At 45.6% G+C, this 22,400-nt stretch overlaps 1 protein-coding gene across 22 annotated transcripts in view; it reads left to right on the top strand.

Annotated features, from left to right (window-relative positions):
- Cacna1c (calcium voltage-gated channel subunit alpha1 C) overlaps positions 1–22,400 on the top strand; it is a 698,188-nt gene that overhangs the window by 337,443 nt on the left and 338,345 nt on the right. The window lies entirely within an intron of this gene.

Here is a 22,400-nt window from a genome sequence, read left to right as displayed (position 1 = left end):
CATGAAACTCTGGGGGACAAACCAAACCTTAACAGAGGCATGAGCACTGTGTCCAGGGAATTCGGGGAAGGGTGTAGCCAGAGATGGGCTCTGGGGAGACAGGGAGGAGAGAAGACAGGCAAGCAGGCTGCCACCCCAGATCCCTTGTGCTCTCAGTGAAGGTGGAGAGGAGATTTCAGGAATGAAAGGGATGCTTCCCTCTCATCTCAAACTGAAGCCAGCCCTGGAGAGGCGATAACACAGTGACTTAAACTCATCCTGAGGAATAAATAACAGGCATCATGTTTTTATTAGTGGAGAGAAGTTTAGGAGGCTGGGGCTTGAGGAAATGTGTGCTCCTACTCCTGCTATATAGGTAGGAAATAGAGAGCAGGGAGGCAGAGGCTCAGGATGTGTTTGAGAGGTGCCTGGGACTGGAAGTGCTGTCCATGGGTAGAAGTAGCTTGGAATAACTGGCCAGTGGTCATGAAGGGGCAGAGTTGTTTTAGCCCAATTGACCTTCCTTCCGCCCCAATCTGGAGCTGCTTGTTTCTGTCTTCCTCTTGCTGTAGCCCACAATGAGACAAGATTTTGTTAGAACTGTGAAGTATAATTACAGACCTGACGGGTGACAGCAAGTCAGGGGAAACATCTTACTCTGCAGCACTTAAATAATGATTTTAAGCAAGGTGACAGTGGAGAAATGTGTGGAAGTCAGCCCGGTTGAGCCTCGACCAGCGGCACCAAATCGTCAGATGCCTTACTTCTTAGGAGAAGATTGAAGGTAGACAGATCCAGTGACATTGGGATGCTTTGGCCTTTATCCTTGGGGTGCAAGCCAGGGCAAAGAGAGGCCCCATCCATCCGGGTCCTTCCACCAGCTACCCCCTTCTTTAGGGGCCAGCCCTGTGTCAGGCATGGTGCTGGGCGTGGGGCTGTACACCCAGAAGCACAAGGCTCCTGACTTCAGTGACACATAGTCCAGAGGAGGCTTTGCAGGGGTCTCAGCAAACAGAGGAGTCAGGGAGCTGCCTGAATGAGGGTGGGATCGACAGCTTGGGTGAGTATATAGATGCCCCGCTCCAGGCTGGTAGGGACTCTGGCATCGCTCTGTACCTGGCACAAAGTAAGTACTAAAGAAAGAAATGAAGAAAGGGAGGAGAAAGGGAGGGAGAGAGAAGGAAAGAAGGAGGAGGGAGGGAAGGAGGGAGAGAGAGAAGAAAGGTAGGGAGGGAGGGAGGAAGGGAGGCTGGTGGCCTAGGCTTCAAGTCTCACTCTCAGGAAGAAGACAGAGAAGTTCGGAATTGAGCCCCTTTTCTTTCAACAGCGATGCTTCCTGGGAACAGTCCTCAGGCTCCAGGGGGATGCTGTGTCTTCACCAGCTCTTTCTGGAAACTTTAAGGCCACACACTCCCCTCCTTGTCTCACAGGTGGTATGTCAGGAGCTCTGTGTAACAGTGACACCTCACGGACTCCCATGCCTTCAGGTCCAGCAGCTTATGTGACATGAGCTGCCCTGGATCATGCGGAAGGGCCCACATCTCCATGCCGTGTGGGTAGCGGACGCCCCTGGCTCCCGAGCTGCTCCAGCTCCTTGCTTCCAGTCCAGGTCCTGTGCCAGCCCCAGCACCCTGTGCACTGGACACCGTCAGGGGATGTGCGGGGGAGGGGGCCTGGCAGCACTGGTTGTCTAGAGGCTAGGGGTCCACACAGGGTGCTGCTGGGTGAGCCTGGAGTGGGCGGATGGCTGCTGCTCCCACGGTGTCCAACACACCCCTCCAAGCAGATTCGTCTGCTCCGGCTGTAAATTCTAATTTGATCCAGAGTTGTCTACAGATGTTGGGGACTCACAGGGAGCGCGCTGGCCTGGGGAGGGCTGAGTGTGCCCTGAGAAAGAAGGCTGTGGGAGCACCCTGAGGGAGGCTCCCAGCCGGAGCCGACTCAGCAGAGGTCCAGCGGCAGGGTCTGGCTGGACCCTTACATTCATTCCTCATGCCTGAGTCATTTTGACATTTCAGGAAAAATACAAATTGCTTCCCAGGGCTGAGGAAGCCCCATGAGCTATTCTGGTCTCGACACCAGCTCCCTGCCCCTTTAAAGTGTTGGTCCCCTGGGGGTTTTGCTATAGGATGTCTCTCAACTCTGACCTTACAGATCTCCTTTCCCTTCTCAGGAAGCCATATCCTCCCTCTTCCCCTGTGGGATGCTACTTCTAACTGGCCCAGTATATCCCCTGCCTGAGGATAAGCCACATTGCTACTGACCCCCGGGCCCCTGGCTCCAAATTGAGCATAAAAATTGGCTTCCCAGTGGTTAGCCAGTGCTTGTGCTCAAGTCCTGGACACCAGGTCCTGTGGGATCTGGCTCCCTCCTCCCTGTCTCCCTTCCTGGACTTTACCCAGGCAGCCAGAACAGCCTAGGATTTTTGCCCTTGATGACTGTCCCGTTAGCCTCATTTATTCCTCCTGTACTGGTTGAATACATAGATACATATATATCTACATGAATACATACACATACACATATATATGTGTGTATGTGTGTATTTTAGAGGAAAAGGAAAAAGAAAGCAGCAACCAAATACTGACGTGCCCTCGTCTATCAGGCGCTGCATATGCGCTCACAGTCTGAGAAATATACACAAATCATTAAATAGCAGTTATTGTAATTAGCAAAATGAACACGTGATTAATCACCCTTCTGCCCGACTCACCACCGTTTACCTTGCCTGTGGCACTAATGGATACTGTAAGGAGCTGCACGGCCGGCTTGTGGTTCGAGGAAGGAGAAAGGGGTGCTGGATTCTCTGGGGCTTCTTCTTCCTGTGGGTGTGTGGTTCCTTCTCTTTCTTTGTCACTCTCGAGTACCTCTGAGGCTGCCTCGTCTCCCCAGAACATAGGTTCCCTGGAGGAAAGTACTGTGTTGAATGAGCAACCTGAAGATTGACAGCTGGCTCAGGCCTGCGGCTGAGGCTCCCAGCGGTAGGAACACAAGAGGAGAAGGACATGGTGATGTGCTTGAAAACTGCGGTCGGTCCACCGTGCCCTCCCTGCCACTCCATGCACTAATGGCTGGAGGACAGTCACAGGTCCTGGGTGAGAGCCAGATCTTCGAACTCCTCTGCAGCCCTGGGCTCAGAGGAGGGACTTCAGTGGCCAGGATCACTGTGGCAGCAGCTGGTTGAGGCCACGGATGACTGAGGCAGCTGCCTGTGAGCACATGTTTACAATGGCTGTGTGGGTTGAAGACTAAAGGTGTTCGAGGCATTGCCTCCTCCTCCTCCGGCCACAGGGCTCAGCGCAGGCTGTCGGCATCATCCACATCCAGAAGCAGCCAGCTGCTGCAGCCTCACCGGCTCCTCAAGTTCCCATCTTGCCTGTGGAAGAGCCTCTTTCTGGCCTCCAGGGATGTGGTGGGGGAGGGCGAGGGGCCAGGACTAATGTTGGCACCTCCTTTGTCCTCTGGGTACAACAGGGTGGATTCTGCCTTTTGTCCCTTGTTAAGGCAGTGTAGCCTCAAAATCCCAGTTCTAGCAAGTTGCATTAGCTTGGGCCAGTTTCTCATCAGTAAAATGGGGACTATACCCATCTCACAGGCTGATGGGACCATTAAAGGCAGTACTATGTAGCCCTGTGTTGACATGAGTGAATGAGTTAGTTCTGGTAATTCATTAAATATTGAGCACCTACTGTGTGTCCAACCTGAACTATTTTAGTCTCCATTTAGTGGCATGTGAAAGATTGTGTGTGGTGTGGGTGGGGGAACGGATAATAAGTGATTAAACAAGTATATAAATAAGGAAATTTGAGGTGGCCCCATGTGTTATGAAGGAAGTAAAATATTTTAGGATGGGAAGACAAGGGCTCTCTGGGAAGATATTTGAATTGAGAATTGAAGGAGGCTAAAGAACCAGCCTTCTCTAGATCCAGAGGAAGGGCTTTCTGGGTAGAAACAATAGCCAATGCAAAGGCCCTGAGCAGGAATGAGCAGAGTCTGTTGGTGGTGTGAGGGGAACTGTTTCCTGCCTCACAGAAAAAGTGCAGATCAAGTTTTCATTAAATCTGGAGGTGACCCAGGAAGTGTATGTCTGCAGACTCTCCCAACCCCACTGGGAATGAAGGGCTGAGTACCCTGAGAGGTACCCCAGATTTTCCATATTTGTCAGAACTAGATGCAGCTGCTGAGGCTCATTATTTTGTTCAAAAACCAAAACTACTTTCTTTTTTTTAAATATTTTTTTAGTTGTAGATGGACAACCTTTATTTATTTTTATGTGGTGCTGAGGATTGAACCCAGTGCCCCTCACATGTGCAAAGCACACGCTCTACCACTGAACCACAATCCCTAAAACTACTTTCTTTATAGGTTATTATTAAGAAATCATTTTAACCTGTACTTTTGTTTAATGGTGTTGCTTTCAACTCTGGGTGCTCATTGTCATAAGTTGTTTACGGTGCAAATGTACCTGCTCTGGTGACAAACAGGGAGTGGTGCCTGAGAACCTAAGAAGGACACAAGGTGAATTTTATTCACAAGGTGAATCCCTGAAGCCACCCCCAGATTAAGGCACCATTTTAAATTAAAGTCCTAATAGTTTTCCTGACTTCAGGAGCAAAACTGGCTCAGGGCTGGGAAGGACAGTACTGACTGCAGGGATTATGTATCCTATATTTCTTCCACCTTGAGAAGGTTCCCCGATGGTCACTGATGGTCATGGTGCCCCGGGTGTGTGTGGAGCTGTACAGACACGGGTCACTTCCAACTGTATGATCTCATTAAGCTCAGGCCAATCCCGTAGGAAAGCAAGAGAGGAATCATCATCTCCATTGAAAAGGTGAGAGGAGAGAGGCTCAGAAACTTGAGTTGGCTAAGGTAGCCAGGGGACCCCGTGTTCCGATGTTCCTCCCTTCCTGCACCTTTTCTCCTCTTCTTTTAGGGAGCACATTTAACCATGGAGGGCCGCCTGGTGGTTAAGAGTGTGGCATTGGGGCCAACCAGCCTACCTGGCCTCCAGTCTCAGCTCTATCACTTAGCCAGGTGTCTGAGCACCTATCCTCTAAGGCTATCATGGAAATCAAGTGGGCTGATACACGCAAAGTGCTTGGAGAAGTGCTTGGTCCATAGCAAGTGCTCGCTAAATGGAAGTCGTTTGTTTGTGTGGCTATGCTCTGGGCTCCTCTGCCTGCTGCACCATGTTGTCATTTATATAGTCTGTCCCGATGTCGTCATCCCTGTGCCCACTAACTAGGTCCAGCTCTGCTCTCTTGAGTCTTTATCCCTGTTTATCTCCATTTCAGCCCCATCCCCAGATCCTCTGAGGTAAACTGAGGTTAGAGTGAGTCACTTTTAAGCCTCAGAGTTGGAACTTGACTTCTCAAGAAGAGGGCTTTTTTCTCCCTCTTCTTGCCACTTCTCTCTCTCCCCTCCCACTCTCTTGCCTTTGGTTGTGCACACCATACACACACACACACACACACCTGTACACATGCAGCAGCCTGCAGACAGATGTTTACAGCTGCAGCTCTTTTTCAGCAGACTTTCTCCCTCCGTCTCAGTCTGGTAAATCACATCTCCCAGTAAACTTGAAGTTTAGGAGGTGTTCTGTGAGCTCATGATCTAGGAAATTAAAGGAACAAAATTTATGCAGCTTTAACTGGTAACAAAATTTGGTGGCCATGGTGTCCCCTGGGCCACAAAGCTTCTCTTTGTGGAATAGGAAAGTAATGATAGAATCAGGCCAGAGGGAGGTGGATGTGATAGGGTGATCTGGGTGACCTCTGAGCAGGTATCACATAGGATATGCCCCATTTTTGCCCAGGATCATTCTGTGAATTCCTGAGAAACATAGAACAGGACTGGATAGAACCCAGACTAGAGGCATGATCTCAGCTGGCCCAGCCACTCCTAACACCCCTCCCAACAGGCCACACACACACTCATTCTGCCTTGGACCTATCTCCTTACAACCTTTGAAAGAGCAGAGCTGGTTCTGCCTGTACCTTTCAAAGTAAAGACCAGCTCACCTGGTTATTAGCACTTGTGTGAGTGTGGCGGGGTGGGTGCTGGGAACTCAGAGCCTCACACATGCTAGCACTCTTCCATTGAGCTAAATCTCTGGTCCCATGATTTTTTAATGGATCATTCTGGGTCCCTTCCCTAATTTGCATCTGAGCATTTTAACTGGGGCTTTGGGGAAACTGCGTTCGCTCAAATGGTGGTCACAGAGGGCACTATGAAAGGTCAGTTTTGGGCAAGTTTCTGGAGTCACCCTTTGGACTCTCTGAAGCAAGGGGTGGCCCTTCTGACTCTATCTGAGATCAGAATCTCTCCCTCATTCCCAGCGGAGCCTGAGCAGCTTGCAGTAGGGCGGTGGTGGTGAGGGAAGGGCACAGAGCACATGAAATCTGAGACGCTCCCTCCTGGCCAGTGGCTTTTCCATTTCTCTGGTGAGTCTGGGTTATGGAGTCAGTCTGGATGTTTCCTTCTGAGAACAAGCCAGTTGGTGCTATATATAACCCAAATGTACAGAGAATTGGCCATCATTTCCTCAAGTCTAGAAACTGAGTCAAGTTCCAACCCTGAGACTTAAAAGTGACTCACTCTAACCTCAGTTTACCCCAGAGGACCCAGGGATGGGACTGACACCCCAGTGCTTCCATGGAGCTTGCCAGGGTGTGAAAACCCCTGCAGGGCAACAGAAACTTAGAGGGCCTGACAAGCATTTGTGTCTTTATTCCTTTTGCTTTTTGGAGGTGTTGAGATTGCTCATTTCTCTGGGCCTAGGAGGGACTCAGGGCAGAAGCTTTATCTCCTGGCATCTGAGTGGGTACCCAAATGACCCAGTGGTTCACCTCATTTTTGGTGCAGGATCCTTCCATGTGGGCCTGAGAAACACACAGCCACTCCCTCCCCATCCTGCCTCTCAGACTTGCTCAGGCCCTGCCCGCCCAGGAGAAAATGTCCCCTTCAGCCTGCACCTGTCAGAGGAGCAGCATTGCCAGGACCCCGGTGCTTTCAGGCTGCCTTTCTACTCTGCGATTCTGTCTGAAGTGGGAAATAGGGCAGACTTGCTGTTAGACTCCAAAGGTCATCAAAAATAGGAAAAGGAAACCAACAGCCTTCCATAAATCAGCTCCTTGGCAGGCCTGTGTGGACAGGGCTGAGGGAGGTGACAGCACGGGGCCCGGGAGCTGAGCTGGGTGTCTCTACTGGGTCCTACTCTCCATCTGATGGAACTCAGATAGGAAAATGCTCTAGGGTACCTACTATGTGCCAAGCACTGTGCTGGGGACTTTTCCATTAGTCATTGAATCTTCAGCACCACCCTGTGAGGAGGGAATTGTCATCTCTATTTTTAGAGATGAGGAAACTGAGGGTCAGGGAGGTTTAGCGATTGACCCAAGAGGTTAAATCACATGGATGCAAACCAGAGCTCCAGAGCTCTGTGCCTGGATGCGGACTCTCTTTCCCAAGGTCTTTGCCAGCTGAGCCCTTCGCAGTTCTATGAAGTGGGCTAGTGCATTTCCCTGCTCCAGCCCCTACCTTCTCTCCTTTTTGTGCCACCTGGTATCCAGAGGCACTGACCTCACCACAAACCATTCCTGAGTAACCTCTGCCCACCACCAATATTGTCTGGTGTCAAGACCCATTTCTGTGAAGCTACTCTTACGTTTGGATATTATCCCCAAACTCCCTGATACTTAAGACTGCTTAGTCCCAGAATGGTAGATTAGCTCACTAATGGGGCACCTTGTTAGGTGACATTTGTAATGGACGACTCCTAGAGCCAATCTAAGAGGCAAATATCCAGTGGTTGAAGTTTTTTTCTTTTTCAGCACAAGGAATATGGTTTATTGCAAGGAAGAGAGGGCCTGAAGCCAGACAGATATCAAATCTCAGCCCTTGCTTCCTAGTTTTGTGAACTCTGACAAATTACCCATAGTCTCTAGGCTCTCACTGTACTATTTGTAACATAAGGAAGCACACAACACAGAGACTGGCACCCAGAGGGACCCTCAAAAAGTGAGTTTCTTTCTTTTCTTTCTTTTTTTTTATTGTTTCAAGTCATATAATAGCTGCCAACTCCACCTATGTGTCAGACCAGTCCCAGCCAGGAGGAAGGGTGGTGGTGCCTTGACCTTTCACCTAGGGGTACATTCAAGCTGCTGGCTCTTTGAATGGCAGAAGGTTTTCTCTAGGGCAGTGAGGAAAGGGTGCTGCACATTGGAAGGGCCCCCCAAAGGCCAATGTGGTGAAGGCTCATTTGCAGCTGCTGGTGCTGTTGGGAAGTAGTAGAGCCTTTAGGAGGTGGGGCCTAGTAGAAGGAAGTTAGGCCATTGCTGTTGTGTCTCTGAAGGGGATATTGGGACCCCAGCCTCTCAAAACACCACTTGCTATGAGTCGAGCAGCCTTTTCCACCACTTGCTCCCTGCTGTGATGTATTGTGCTGCCGCAGGCCCCAAAGTAAGGAGCCAACCAACTACAGACTGAAACCTCCAGAACTGTGAGCCAAAACAAACCCTTCCTTCTTTTAAGTTGATTATCTCAGATATTTTGTCACAGTAGCAGAAAGCTGGTAGACACAGAGGGGGCCTGAAGTAAACCCCTTTTAGACCATGGTACAGGCCAGGGTGACTGCTTTTCTCAAAGGGCTCCACATCTCCATTCACACAGAGTGCAGCCTGCTTCACCCCCCTGTGGATCACCAAGAGGAAGACCCCATGAGGACATGCAGAGGCGCTGGGGCACTGAATGGACCTCACCACATTTCAAGGGGAACATTTTTTTCTTCGTTACCATTTTTTTTTTCCAGAAAATTTTCAGAAGGGATTTTGAGGGAAGGACCAAGTGAGGCAGGAAGAGAGAAAAAGATGGATAACGAGAGAGGGGAGAGCAAAAGTGAATAGAAATGGCAGCAGGGGAACTGGTTTAGAGGATAAAGGTAGTATAGCCCATGAGCTGTCCTGCCTTCAGAGGGAGCACACCAAGCTCTGGTCATCTAACATCACCTGGAACTTTCTAAACCTGCAAGGTAGAAAACATATGCAGATTACAGGACTTTAATCAAATAAGTCCGAATTAGGGCTCAGGAATATGCATTTTATTACTCTTTAGCAATTTTGATGTAGGTGTTTGAGGACCACATGTTGAGAAGCCCTGAACCTTCAGTGGACCCTTGAAATGCTAGATTCTCAAAACCCCAGACTCTTGTCCCTGGGGAAACATAATTGTCATCTCAGAGCAGGTGGCTGGTTACCCAGCTCTGTAGACTCTGTAGACTCCAGGAACTGTCTCCACAAATGCAATCAGGCACAACCCTACCTTTGCTCTCCTTACACCACCTCCTAATAAATCCCCTCTGAAATTCTTAGCATTCTTTTTGGCCTTTGAGGGCCCAGCCTGTATTTCACCCACTTCTCAAGGCTTAACTGCATTGATCAACTCATTGGATTTACTGCCCCAAACAAAGCTTGGCGTGATACTTCATTGATCTCTCCTTTTTTCTCATCACTCAGAAGGGCTCATGGCTGGAAGCTACTGAAGAGATAATTTAGTCTAATTGTCTTTAACCAGGATGTGTATCAGCAAGCCTCAGGAAGCTTTCTAAAAATGTGCATGAGGAACATTCTCTGTATAGTGCTGTGACGGATATATTCATTTTCTCTAGTATCCATTCTTGCTTTCTTCTCCCTCTGCCAGGAATGTGAATGTGATGGCGGAAACTCTGGCTGCCATCTTGAACCATGAGTAGCACTAATGAGTTAATGAGCTGGAAACGTTCAGTCTCTATAAACTGCATAGAACAGACTGTTTCCCTCCATAGTTTTGCATACAAGAGAAGAAATATATTTCTATTTTGTTTGATTCACAAAAACGGAAGCCCAGACCTACCTCTCGAGATTCAGGCCCTGGATGTTGGATGCCCGCTTCTTTTACTTTTTCAATAGCTTTTTAAGTTCTTTACAGTAGCAATCCCTATGCTGAAACTTCCTTTGGAAATCTTATAAAGAGAAAGAAACTATCAATTACATAAGTTAATTAGTAAATACTCAGTTTATTGAGTGATTTATTAGTTTGTCTATATTCCCGTTTCTCATTGTTGGTGGCAGGAATTCCAGGATTCAATTGTGATTGTGTCAGTAACTAGCACAGCAGGCCACTGTGCAGGGACAGTTTCTGAATGGATGGTCTCCACACTGCATCCATTTCTAACATGCTCTGAGGTTGACTGCAGTTCTGAAGGGTATTTGTGTGGTGCATGTGTGAGTTTAGAATGTATGAACCATTGGGATCAACTCACTTTATGGTGCTGCTGGTTAAAGCATGAGTAGGTAATGGGTGGAGTTGGGGATGATGTAACAGTTGAATTGGAAGAAAAACAGTGAACTTGGAAAGTTATTTTGTCAAAACAAGATGAAAACCCAGTTCCCTCATTATAAGTACTCATAAAGAAAAAAACCATGACTAGACCTGGTGGTTTCAAAGCACTGGGTAGTGACGTTTCCGAAGTCTGGCACGCTGGTGGAAAATCCTTGGATGGTTTCTTTCACCTTCCTTCATCCTTCACTGATGGCCCGTCATCCCGGATATCCAGTTCAAAAGATGAGACCATGTGGTAAAAGACACATCTTCCAGATGCCCTTCCTAGGGGACCAGTTCTTTGAAGAGGGACATTTTGATAGAATTTCAGCCAAAAGATTGTCTTGTTAGATCTGTCAGAAAGGCAGGCTGCTTGCTACTCTTCTCTCTGGGCACCTAGAGGGCACTGGCTGCGATCTCTCTGTCCACTCCCAACCCTAGTAATCCCTGAGCTTTGCAGAGTCTTAAGCAAACTTAAGTCTTTCTATTCTTTCCTGTTGGTGCCTGAGCAGCAGAACCTCCCTGAGGTTACTCAGCTCCCCTTGTTGGACTGTTTCTGCCCAATGGGGTTTTGTGACTAGGTTAACAGTAATTCTGAGGATGTTACCACAGCGCTTAAGTCACTGTGATTCTTGCATTTTGCTCCCTTCTTTTAACTTGTCCAAGGTGGTCACCTAATTCTGACCCACTGACGGTGGGGCGAACAGATTAGTCAAACTGAGCTGCAAATCTGAGCAGATGTGTGCTCTTCTTAATTCCTCCAGGAAGGAATTTAGGAATAACCCCAAAGCAAACATCGAATTATCACTCTTTAAACCAATGTGAATAACTTTGGTCTGGAAACATGGATAGGCATGTTGCTTAACAGATTTGTATTACAAAATTTGGGGATGGAACCGATGAAGGTCACTTGGTCTGTTCTTGGGCCATTTATTTGCCTTCTCAGTGCAATTAGACCTTGATGACTAGTGGGGGCTTTTACTGTGTAAGCTCCAATTAGAAAGTCATTTATAGTTATTTTTAAATCATCGTCTCTGTTGTGCCATTGATCAACTGCAACATACGCTTTGACATTGTGGGTAGGCAAGGCCACTAAATGAAGTGCCACAGAATGACTAAAGAGCCATGCAGTGTCTCATCGGGGACCAAGTGGAATTTGTCTGCGTACCAGTCAGGTAAAATTAAGTACTGCTTCTTGTCACCCGGGTTCTATTTTTACCTCTCAGATTGATTTGTTCAGAAGCAAGAACAGTACTGTATGAGCGGTAACAAAGTTTGCCATGAGCACCTCCTGCTTCTGTGACAGAGAACCAAAGATAGCACCCCGAATAGCAGTGTCGGTGTGCCCTGGCTCCTGGTCCTTTGGTCACCGAGTGAATGGGCAAACACCCACAGCCCTTGATAGCTGCTACTGACCTAATGACTGCACTTCAGTCTCTGCCCATTTTCAGGTCCTTTTCCTGCATGTAATTTTGGAATGTTTTTGATCAGTGGAATAACAAGAACAGTGTCTACTGCTTTAATTATTATAATTTTTCAAACACATGCAACTCCGTTATACATTAGCCAGAATTAGGTGCTCTGCCTTAAGATAATAATGACTGTATGCCATACTCCAGCCCAAGGAAACTTGCTCAGAAGGAAGGGCTCCCTCCCGCTGCGGTCTAAGTGTCCCTGCCAGTGTGGTACACCACTCATCGAAGCAGTGAGTCACCAGTGCGTGCCCTCATGAATAAACATGGCCCCTGTTCACCTCCCTTCAAGCAAGCCCGTCCTATCCTGAACATGCCACGTCATCTATCCTGACTTGTCACTTTAGGCTTTTCAAATCTAAATGATAATGATTGTTTATGATCATTATTGGCCAAATTATAATATTTATCATCATTATTATTACCCAAATAATAATAATCCTTGATTTTAGTGTTTTGGCAAGAGAAAAATATTTTTGTGGACCCGCTGTGGCTGCTGGTAGTCATGTGCTGAAGGGCATACGGTGAAGTGTTTTAAGCAAGTGAAAGATGTGATCCCATATGCACTTCATGAAGTTTACACTGGAGGAGAACAGAATCAGAAAGGGGGGCAAGACCAAAACAAAACCTGAAGGAATCCCGTTAGGTGGCTATGACATTACTGTTATGGTCTTTAAAGTGAGTACAAATTCCCCTAAAAATCCAGTAGGAAAGTGCAAGGCTGCAGAACGGTATTCCACTTCCCGTGAAGGCCACTGCAGCTGGTTTCTGCTCCTAAGGATTAGAAGTCTGTAGCTGAGTCTCTTGAGACCCAGATGTAAGCACATGAATTGGTTTGCATTTGGGGGCCAGGTGGTTGAACACTGGAAACCCACCCGCTGTGTGTGGTGAGAAGCTGTCACCTTCTCTTACTTCTGCCATGTTCTCACAGGAATTAAGAAAGACTGGGTGGGCAGCTGTTGGGGTCTCCCCACGCACACAGGGAGCACTTAGACCTGGTGTAAAGATGGATAGCACCTCCCACACTGTTTGAATCACATCCTCTCCTCCCTCTCTGTGAGTGGAATCCACTGAGTTAAAAGTGTAGGTGATAGGGCTTGACCTGAGCAGGAGTCGTGCCAGCACGGGAGGCCTGGGATGTATGAGCTTGAGAAAATCATGTTTCTGAGCCTCAGTTTCCCATCTGAGAAATAAAGGCATTAACATAAAAAACTACAAAGCAATTCTAAAAATAATTAGGGCTAAAATTTGTTGAGCTCTTCCATGTGCTCCGTATTATTTTGAACACTTTAAAAATCTGTCTCCTTGAATCCTCCTGATAACCTATGAGGTAGGTACTATTATTGTCCCCATTTTAGAGATAGAAAAGCTGTGGACCTTGGATTTGAATCCAGGCAGCTGGGTTGCAGCCCAGAGGCCAAAGTGGTGAGCTAGTATATGGTTTTTGCAAGGTTCTAAATTATGCAAGATTAGGAGAGAAAACCAGTTTTACCCTGCAACCTTTATAAAAACCACTTGGCCAGATGGAGATACAAAAAGCAATTTCTAAAAACAACAATGATAAATCGGTGATGAAAGGAAGGATTATATAATAAATGGTGCTAGGACAATTGGTTAGCTACTTGGAAAAAATATCAAAGCAATTTAGATCCTCATCTCATACAGTTTGCCACAATATATTCCAAGTTGATCAAATAGATTAATGGGAGAAAAGAAGAAGAAAATGAGAGTAAGTATTAAATCTCTGTCTGGGGGAGGACTTTAAATAGCTCAAAACAATGGAAGAAATTCCAAATGTTGGTGATAACTTTGGCTTCAAAAAATTAGAAATCTCTACATCAGAAATAAAAAAAGCAAACAGCACATCTGGGAAAATGCTTACCACAAATGTGATATTTTTTAAATAACTGTATTTAAAAATATGTCTTAGGCAATAAGAAAAGCAAAGATAAATGAGCAAAGGATTCAATAGTACCCTAATACACATGTGGAAACATGTTCACTCTCAGTAATAATTTTTAAAATTCTAATTTGAAAAGAAAAGTCATATTAGTATGATTATATTTGTGCATGCATATGTATGTGATTATACATCCATCCTTGTATTTCCTGTATAGCTGATGGAAGGATTTAGAAGTTGTGACACCCCTGTAGGAATAAGCACATGTAGCCTCCAGACATTAGTTGCTAAATATTGTTCTTCACCAAAAAGGAATCAAAGACAAAGTTAGCACAAGAGGGCTTCTTGCAACATCTGGTGCCACCAAGTAGCACTTTACAGAAGGACTGGGAGGTGTCAAAGAACTGAAGTCAATTCCAAGGGACTCCCATTGGCTATGTCTGAGATAATTAGAGCATCAAGATAAATAATGACATTAACAGATTAAGTAAGAATCCATGAGTCTATATTGATGAAAGGAGTTAATGAATAAATGAATGGCGGAGAATGAGGAAAACATTACCTTAGGACATAATGCCAACTAGCAAATGTGAACAGAGGAATGGAGTTAGAATGTCACCACCCCACCACCATCCCATTACTTCAAAAGAATTGTCAGTACATGCTAAAACTAGCAGATGAATCTTGAATGAGGGAGAGAATATCTGCATGGCTTACTTACTAATTAAATAGTAACCTTTCAGGGGAAACCTGGACACCACTTGGAGTGATCAAGATCAAATTTAAAATTTAAGTGGCCAAATGACGAAAATTAACCTCACCACTAGTGGGACATGCCAACATCATGTAGCTCCCGACACAAGAACACTACTGGGGTGTTCCTGCTACCAGGTGCAGCCTTCATCTAATCAGGAGGAAATATCACAGAGATCCAAACTGAGGGGCATTCTACAAATACCCTGGTTTGTCCTTTTCCAAAATGCCATGGTCAGGAAAGATAAAGACTGAGGAAACTGTTTCATATTAAAGAAGACTAAAGGGATATAACAGCTTGATCTTGGATTGAATCCTGGACTGGGTTTTAATTTTTTCCCTATAAAGGATATGGGGTGAAATTTAAAACCTACAGAATAGATACAGTGTTGCCTCAGTGTTAGTTTTCTGATTTTGCCAATCGTGCTTTGTGAGAATGTGTTTGTTTTTATGAAATCCAGGCATAAAGGGGCATCACCATCTTCTAGTAGAACCAAGCTGGAGACCAAACATCTAACACACAGATCTTTGGGGGAAAACTTAGTCTCAGATGATTCTGAAAATAGAGACCTACTTATGTATGTTTGAGTATGTTCCTTGTGTTATGTCTCTATCCATCTATCCAGAAAATAATGAGGCAAATGTAGCAAAATGTTAATGTTAACCATTGGACAGTCTGGGTGAAGGGTATATGGTAATATCTTTCACTATTTTTGCAGCTTTTCTGTAAGTTTGAAATTATTTCAAAATAAAAAAAAAAAAAAGCTGAAGGAAACCAGCAAGTGCTCTATTTTACCTCTTGAGTTAACAAGGACATGAAATGAGAGGAGCAGGATGCAAAGGTGAAACTGGAGTCCCCAGCCTTGTCTTTAGAAAGAATGTGGCCAGATTTTTCTAGAATGCAATATGGCAATTTACATTGAGTACTTTAAAAGTAGTCATAACTTTTAGGCCTAGCTCTACTCAAACAAAACATACAGAGATGCAAAAATGTATTCCAGTCCCAACTCTTGAGAAAGAGAGAAAACTGTGGGAGAAAAAGATGAGTTGCTGATATCACAGTGGTGGTGTGGAGTGTGGCCTTTGATGGGCCATAGTAGGCTGTGTGGGAAGCACTATAAGATCTCATTTAATCCCCAGCAGATAAACTGAGGACTGGAGAGATTAATTGATGTGTCCAAGCTCAACTTCTTAAAAAGCTGAGCCTGGAATTCAAAGTGAGTTTGGATGATTGTGTTAGCTTTCTGTGACTGTAATGAATACCCGAGATGATTTTCAACTTTTAAAGAAGAAAGGTGAATTTTAGTTCACTGTTTCAGAGGTTTTAGTCCATGAGCAGGCAGACTCCTTGCTTTGAGCCTCTGGTGGGGGTGCTGGGTGGCAACAGTGGTGAATATTGCTTACCTCAAAATTGCTTACCTCATGGCCATGAAGATAAAGTGGGGGCTGGGACCCTACAATCCCCTTTAAGTGTATATACTTGGATGACCTGAAGACTACCCACTAGGCCCCACTTTTTAAAGATTCTACCACCTTCTAGTAGCCCCAAGCTGGAATCCAAACCTCTGATACACAAGCTTTGTGGGGGAAAACTCAAGATCCAAACCATAGCAAGGATGCTAAAACCTGTGCTCTTCATTCCAGCCCTGAGTGGCCTCCTGGGTCAGGTCAGCAGTGCGTGGACTCAGGTGTTCTCTTACGTTCCAGTCCTGACTGATCAGCTTGTGTGGATTCTCTTCCTTAATCTGCTCAAGCTGATTATTGAATACCAAACACCATTCTTTGTCTTCCTTTTCTGGATTTCTTCACCTGAGGGGAAGGCAGAATGTTTGCTGAAGTAAACATTAACATATCATCCAGTCTACTTCCAAAGGTAATTTACTGAGCTTTCAAACAGCAGTGGATCCCAGGTTGTTAAAATGGTGCTGACCGCTGGTCCTCCCTCAGCTCAGAAGGCTCAGTCCCAGAGGAACCCCACGGGGAGAGATGCCGGGCATTCAGAAGCCTTCCTGACACTAAGAGTGAATAAACACAGAAATAAATTACACAAAGACACTGTTCGTTTCCTCCCCAGAGGGCCTTGAGAGGAACCGCCTCATGTTTGTGTAGCTCTTCCCCGAGTTCAAAGGCACAAGCCGCCTCATTATGCTCCCAGGAGAATGTCCTGAGAAAGATGAGACAGGAATTACTGCCCTTAAGAAAGGAAATCGAGGCTCAGAGAAATTAAGACATTTGCCTCCAATTATTGGCGTCCAGGTCAGTTTTATGACTTCTAGGTCCTCATTCCTACTAGAAACAGTGCCACGCTGGGCACTGAGGAAGATCCTTTGTTGTCCCACCTAAGGGCAAGAGTTGAGCTAGATCTTTCCTCAGCCAACCTCCTGCCTTGAAAGATAAACTTACTTCTAATAGGTGGGTTCCCCAAGGTTATAAGCTTTTCTCCATCAGCTTACCCCCACCTGGTGGAAAAGACTTATACAAGGCACAGAGTGGATGGAAGCCCCCATTTGGCCACCCCTCATACGTCCTATTCCACCCTAAAATGAAGGTGCCACTGCATTTCTGCGATTTGACAGGCACTTAGCAGCACATACTAATGATGCTGCTGCAATCCAGAGAGCTAAAAGCAAAGCTAGCCTGGGGTCAAGTTCAAAGAACCCATTCCAGGCTCAAAAGGACCGCCTCGTTGGGGCATTATGTTGGCTCCACTTCCATCTGGGGGACTGGGCAGATGTTCCAGAGAGGAATGGTGCTGTGGTGAGGCCACAGTGGGCTTTGACAGCTGGCAGATCATGAATCCAGGGTTGACTTCACTTCTTGGTTATGCGACTTCTAGTAAATTCTTTAACTGTTACCTTTATTATTACAGATAATTATAAACAATCTCATGAAATGATTGTTGTGCTCAAATACAAGGACAAATACCAAAGGCTTGCCACACCCAACTCTAGACAATTTTATTCCCCTCCTAAATTAAATGGAAATGGCCTGCTTTGGGGTTTCCATTGCATTTTTGAGAAAGACAAGCCCCTAATTCCTTTCTTAAATATCCTGAGCTGTTTCTCCAGGACCTCTTTCATGCCGTTCCTCCACAGAGCTATACAAATGTCCCAAAGTCAAGGCATACACAAGTGGCTGCCAAGCGACATTGAACTCAGGGGCCTTACACATGTTTCCAAGCAAGGGTGGCCCCTCAGGAGTCCCAGCCTCATCCAGAAGAACTAGGCATTGGTAGTCTAGTAGGTCAGCCACATATCATATCATTTTCCTTTGCCCCAAGTGGCCACAGTGTGACTGTGACCCCTGTCATCACCCTCACTCACCTGATAGCTTTGCCTGAGCTGCTGGAGTTTCAGGCTGACTTCCTTAAGTGGCCCCCATGATTTATGTCTCTGAACCCAGCGGTCAGTGCCCACAGGCCTGCAGCCTCCCACCTGCCGGAAGTCATTGGGAATTAAAAACACCAGGGAAAATAAAGAGCTGCCATCTATTATGTCAATAGCTGTTTCCTTCCTCCTAAAGACAGCCTCCAGAGACGAGTTTTATTTAGGTCATCTACTCTTCAGTTGAGCAGATCAGCTAAAAATCATCTGAAATATGGAAAGATGTTCAGGTATAGAAGACAGGCTTTTTTGTGTGTGAGTAGCAGTTTATCAGACAAAACTGGGGATCCACACCTTGGCTGCCTTTTGCCCTTGAAAGGCACGTCAGCCCTGTTCTCTTCTTTCAGATACATCTCCTCGTGGCCTTTCCACATGTGTGACAGGGCGAGGAGTCAGAAATCCTGGGTGAGGGCCTGCTTGGGACCTTTTAGCTCCTTGTGGGGTCATGAGGCATCACAAGTAAAAATCTCCTGGTAAATTCTATAGTAGAGATTCAGAATGAAGTGAGATCTCACAGTTTTTACCAAAAAGAATACTTGGCATTCAGGGAGATATTTTTCCCCCCCAAAAAAGGAAGGCTGAAAAAAAAAAATCAAGGCTGATCCTAAGACTGCTCAAATAGAAATAGTTTATAAGTAGTGGAAAAGGGTTCCAAACTTAATATAAGAAGACCTCAAAAGCTTTGAAAGGAAATATAAAACCACTCCAACAAAACAAAACAAAAACACAAGAATCCCTTAAGCATTCTCTTTGTTTTTCAGTGACAATTTCCCAAACTATTCTAATCCACACCGATTCTCAAGGGAGAAACCAGTACCAAAGCATGGATGGAGATGTTTCATTTCTCTACCACTGCTGTGAAAATACTCTTATGCTAATTTAAAGCTATAGGATTTTCTAATAAAAACAACCGGAATGTGTTAGGCATGATTATTCCGACTCTGTCTTTCTTTCTGTTGCATCTGTCCATCTACCTTGCCAATTTCCAAAGGATTAGAGATGGCTTAACTAAGGGGAAGACAATGTGAATGAAGACAACGACGGCCCCTGTTTGATTTTTGTGTGATAGATAGGGCAATGGTTCTATTAAAGAGCCATGTTTGTCTCTGTTCTATTTTGGGGCCCAGGTACATGACTCCTATTTTTAGCAGCTTTGTGGTATTGTGAATCTGAGATTTCAACCCCCAGTGAGTCAGAAGGTCTGGCTGCCCAGAGATATGTGACTCAGATGGGCAGGAATAGTCTGTTCACTGGGAGATGAGGGTTTAAAGGGGAGCTTTTGTGCTTAGTTAAAACGTAAATGAAAACAAATGTTTAAATAGAAATCTATTGCCCTTCCGGGAAGGTTCTTTCCTCTCTTCCCTGAAAGTTTTCATCCCGTGCCCAGGGAGGAACTGGTACTGCTGGCATGGGAACGGGCCCAATTCATTAGCCATTTCCTCCTCTTTAGGAGCTGTCCGAGGCATCCTGCAGGAGAGGTTTCTGGGTTGCATCATCCTTAAGAAACAGAACAGCCCCCTGATGGGCAGAAATGGTGGGTCAGAGAAGTCAGTGGAGAGCATGTGCTGGGAAAGGTGAGGGATACAAGGAGGAGGTTTTACTTCTTTAGGTGTAAGAAACTAGAAGGAAAGGTGGCTTCCTCTGAAAGCAGGGCAGCAACAAGTTGGTATTTTCTTGATAAGAGATTGGATCAGAAATGTTCCATCCATTCACCATCCAGCCATCCACCAACCCACCCACTCACCCATCCCTACACCCATCCATATATCCATCTATCCATTCACCTGCCCAACCACCCACCCACCCACCTTCCCACCCCTCCCTCCCTCCCCCTATCCATCCAAACATCCAATATATGTAAGAAGTCTGACTATGCTCAAGGTCTTTTGCTAGGTACTAAGGGAACAGTACCCACTCCCAAGAAGCCTATAGACGGGTAGGAGGGAGGTAGATAGGTAGAGAGACAGTCTTGCTACAAGATCCCTTCCAAGGTTAAGGTCTTGTGATTGCAATGAGCCAGGTATTTCTGCACAGTAGTCTCTGAGAGGCTCTGCTCCTGTGGAGGTAAATGAGCATTCTGAGTAAACCAAAAGAAACGACACCTGAAGCCAGGTTGTTGTTTTGGCCATGTGAGGACCCTCCTCTTCTTTTGCTGTTCCCCCTACACCTGGACTTCTTTTGCAGTCAAGTCCTCCTGGCATGTGGGCCTTAGGGTCCCAGTGATTGTTAGCTCCCCAGCCCCACCAGAGTGAAGATGCTTATCATGGAAGCTCTGAGAGTTGTGTTTTTAGCTGCTGTTTAGATTTTTCCAGTGTTCCATGAAAGCTCCTGAATCTCTTCCCTAAATAACAAAGTCCTGTTTGGTATTTGGTGAAATGTTTGGAGCACAGTGTTCAACTTAGCAGAACTAAGCTGCTGACAAAATACTGTCTCACCCATTTAATAATAATAGCTAACATTCGTATAGCACTCTACAGTTTAACAAAGCACTTTTAATGCACCCAGCCTCATGGGCTCTTGGCAGCAGCCCTTTGAGATCTGAGGACAGGGTTATCATGGCCATGTCACCCAGAAACAATAGGCTCCCTAGAGGAGCTAAGCCACTTTCTCCAGGACCCACAGCAGGTAAGGAAGACCAGCTGCAATGCTTTTGATTCCAGGACCAGAAGAGTTTATTTTTGGCCAACTTCTCTGAAAGCTTCAATGGCTACACCTCCTCCTTTGACCCCAAGTTTGATCTCTGCCTCTGGTCTCAGCTTCCCATAGTATGTCCCAGCAGCGAAATCTCCTTAATTATGCCACTCTTCCAATTCAGCACCTAGAGTGACTCCCCCAGGGTTAAGTCCCAGGCTGTCAGTACCGCAGTTCCTTCTGCACAGCCTGGTCCTCTCACCATCCCAGACCTCCCTTCAGTAACACCAACACACATTCTCTTCTCTATAGCCAGGCTGGACTTGGTCCAAGCATTCCACAGTCGACTTTAGGTCCCAGGGTTAGTTGGCCAGAAGGAAAGCAGGAAAGGGGCAACTCTTTTTTTTTCCCTCTTTCCTTTCTATTGTAGCCTCTTGGATATCTCTCGAGGGACCTGCTAAATGGAGCAACCCCCTTCTGAATCTGAAAGTCAGGGTCTGTAAATGAGGGAAGTGGGTATCAGTGTGAACATTGCCATGAAGCCAAAAGCAAGAAGAGGCTCAGCATGAATACCTTGTAGGCTAGGCACAGCCTAAAGTAGAGGAAAAGAGATGTCTGTGAGCGGGTCCTGACTGTGATGCTCAGGATACATTGAGCCCGATGTGGCCTGTGTCCAGACATGCCCTATTGCAGCCCATGGGAGCTGGTACAGCAGGAGCATGGTCACTCTTCTACCATTCTCCTCAGTGACCACAGAAGGCTGCTTTTAGCTTTCTCCTGGCACATGCCTTTCTTTTATCCCCAGAGACTGGGTGAGGCCTGAGGCTTAGGGTTTGGTCTTGGAAGGGGAGCTTAAAATAAGTAGCTTTGGAGAGAGTGATGTGGAGCACCTACAGGGGGCCAGGGTCAGGGAAGCGTGAGAGTGTCAGAAGCCTTGGAGGGGTGCCTTGGGAAGTGGAAGAGGGGTGTTGAGGGCTCATCCTAGGCCCAAAGACACCACAGGGACCACTCTTGCCTTGTCTCTTCCCTTCCTCCAACACGCCTCCAAACAGAGCTAGCACACTGATCACTCTGAACTCTTTAACAGGTTTTATGGGCTAACCTGATCATCTGACTATGAGTTATAAATCATTTTATGAAAAAAAAATATGCTTTCTTCCGTTGTTTCTTCCCTGGATATGAGTAATCAGCTTTTGCTTTAATTTAAAGAATAATTTTGAAATCATAATTACACAAATCACACATAATCATTATAGAAAAATTAAAAGGCACATTTTCAAAAGCGAAAAAGAAAAAAGAAATAAATCATTTACAATCTCAGATGTCAGGTATACTATGTCTTTTGTGTGTATATTCTTCCAGTCTTTACTCATGCAAATATAGAAATATATACTTTTTTTAAAAAAAGAATCTTACTACACATACTACTATGTAATCTGTTTTTTCTTTAATTATATACCACGAATATCCTTCTGTGGCATTAAATATGAATCTATAGTATCATTTTAATACTTACTGAGTATTGAATTATATGAAGGCACCATCATCAATTCCCTGTTTTGAGTGCATTGAGGTTGTGTTCACTGTTATTCAATAACACTGTGAAGAATGACTTTATTCTTCTACATATACCCTTGTAGCATATGTAACAATATGTATAATAAACACTTTTATTCTTTTGGAAATATTATTCCTGAGGATGAATTCTGGTTGTGAGATTTATAGATGAAATTCATGCTTTTTGCTACATTTTGCCAAAAGCCACTTAGAATCCAGATTCTCAACAGCAGAATATGAGAGCTCTTGGTCCCTCACACACATGCCAACTGGCTGAGCATTACCTTTATGCATCTGAAAGGAAACAAACACACAAGATGTAGTATTGGAAAATGTTTTCTTTAAAACGTTTTCATTCTTTAAAAG

This window comes from Marmota marmota, unplaced genomic scaffold (assembly GCF_001458135.2).
Source record: "Marmota marmota marmota unplaced genomic scaffold, marMar, whole genome shotgun sequence".
Taxonomy (NCBI): domain Eukaryota; kingdom Metazoa; phylum Chordata; class Mammalia; order Rodentia; family Sciuridae; genus Marmota; species Marmota marmota.
Note: the sequence above shows the minus strand (reverse complement) of the source record. Positions and strands in the feature narration are given on the sequence as shown.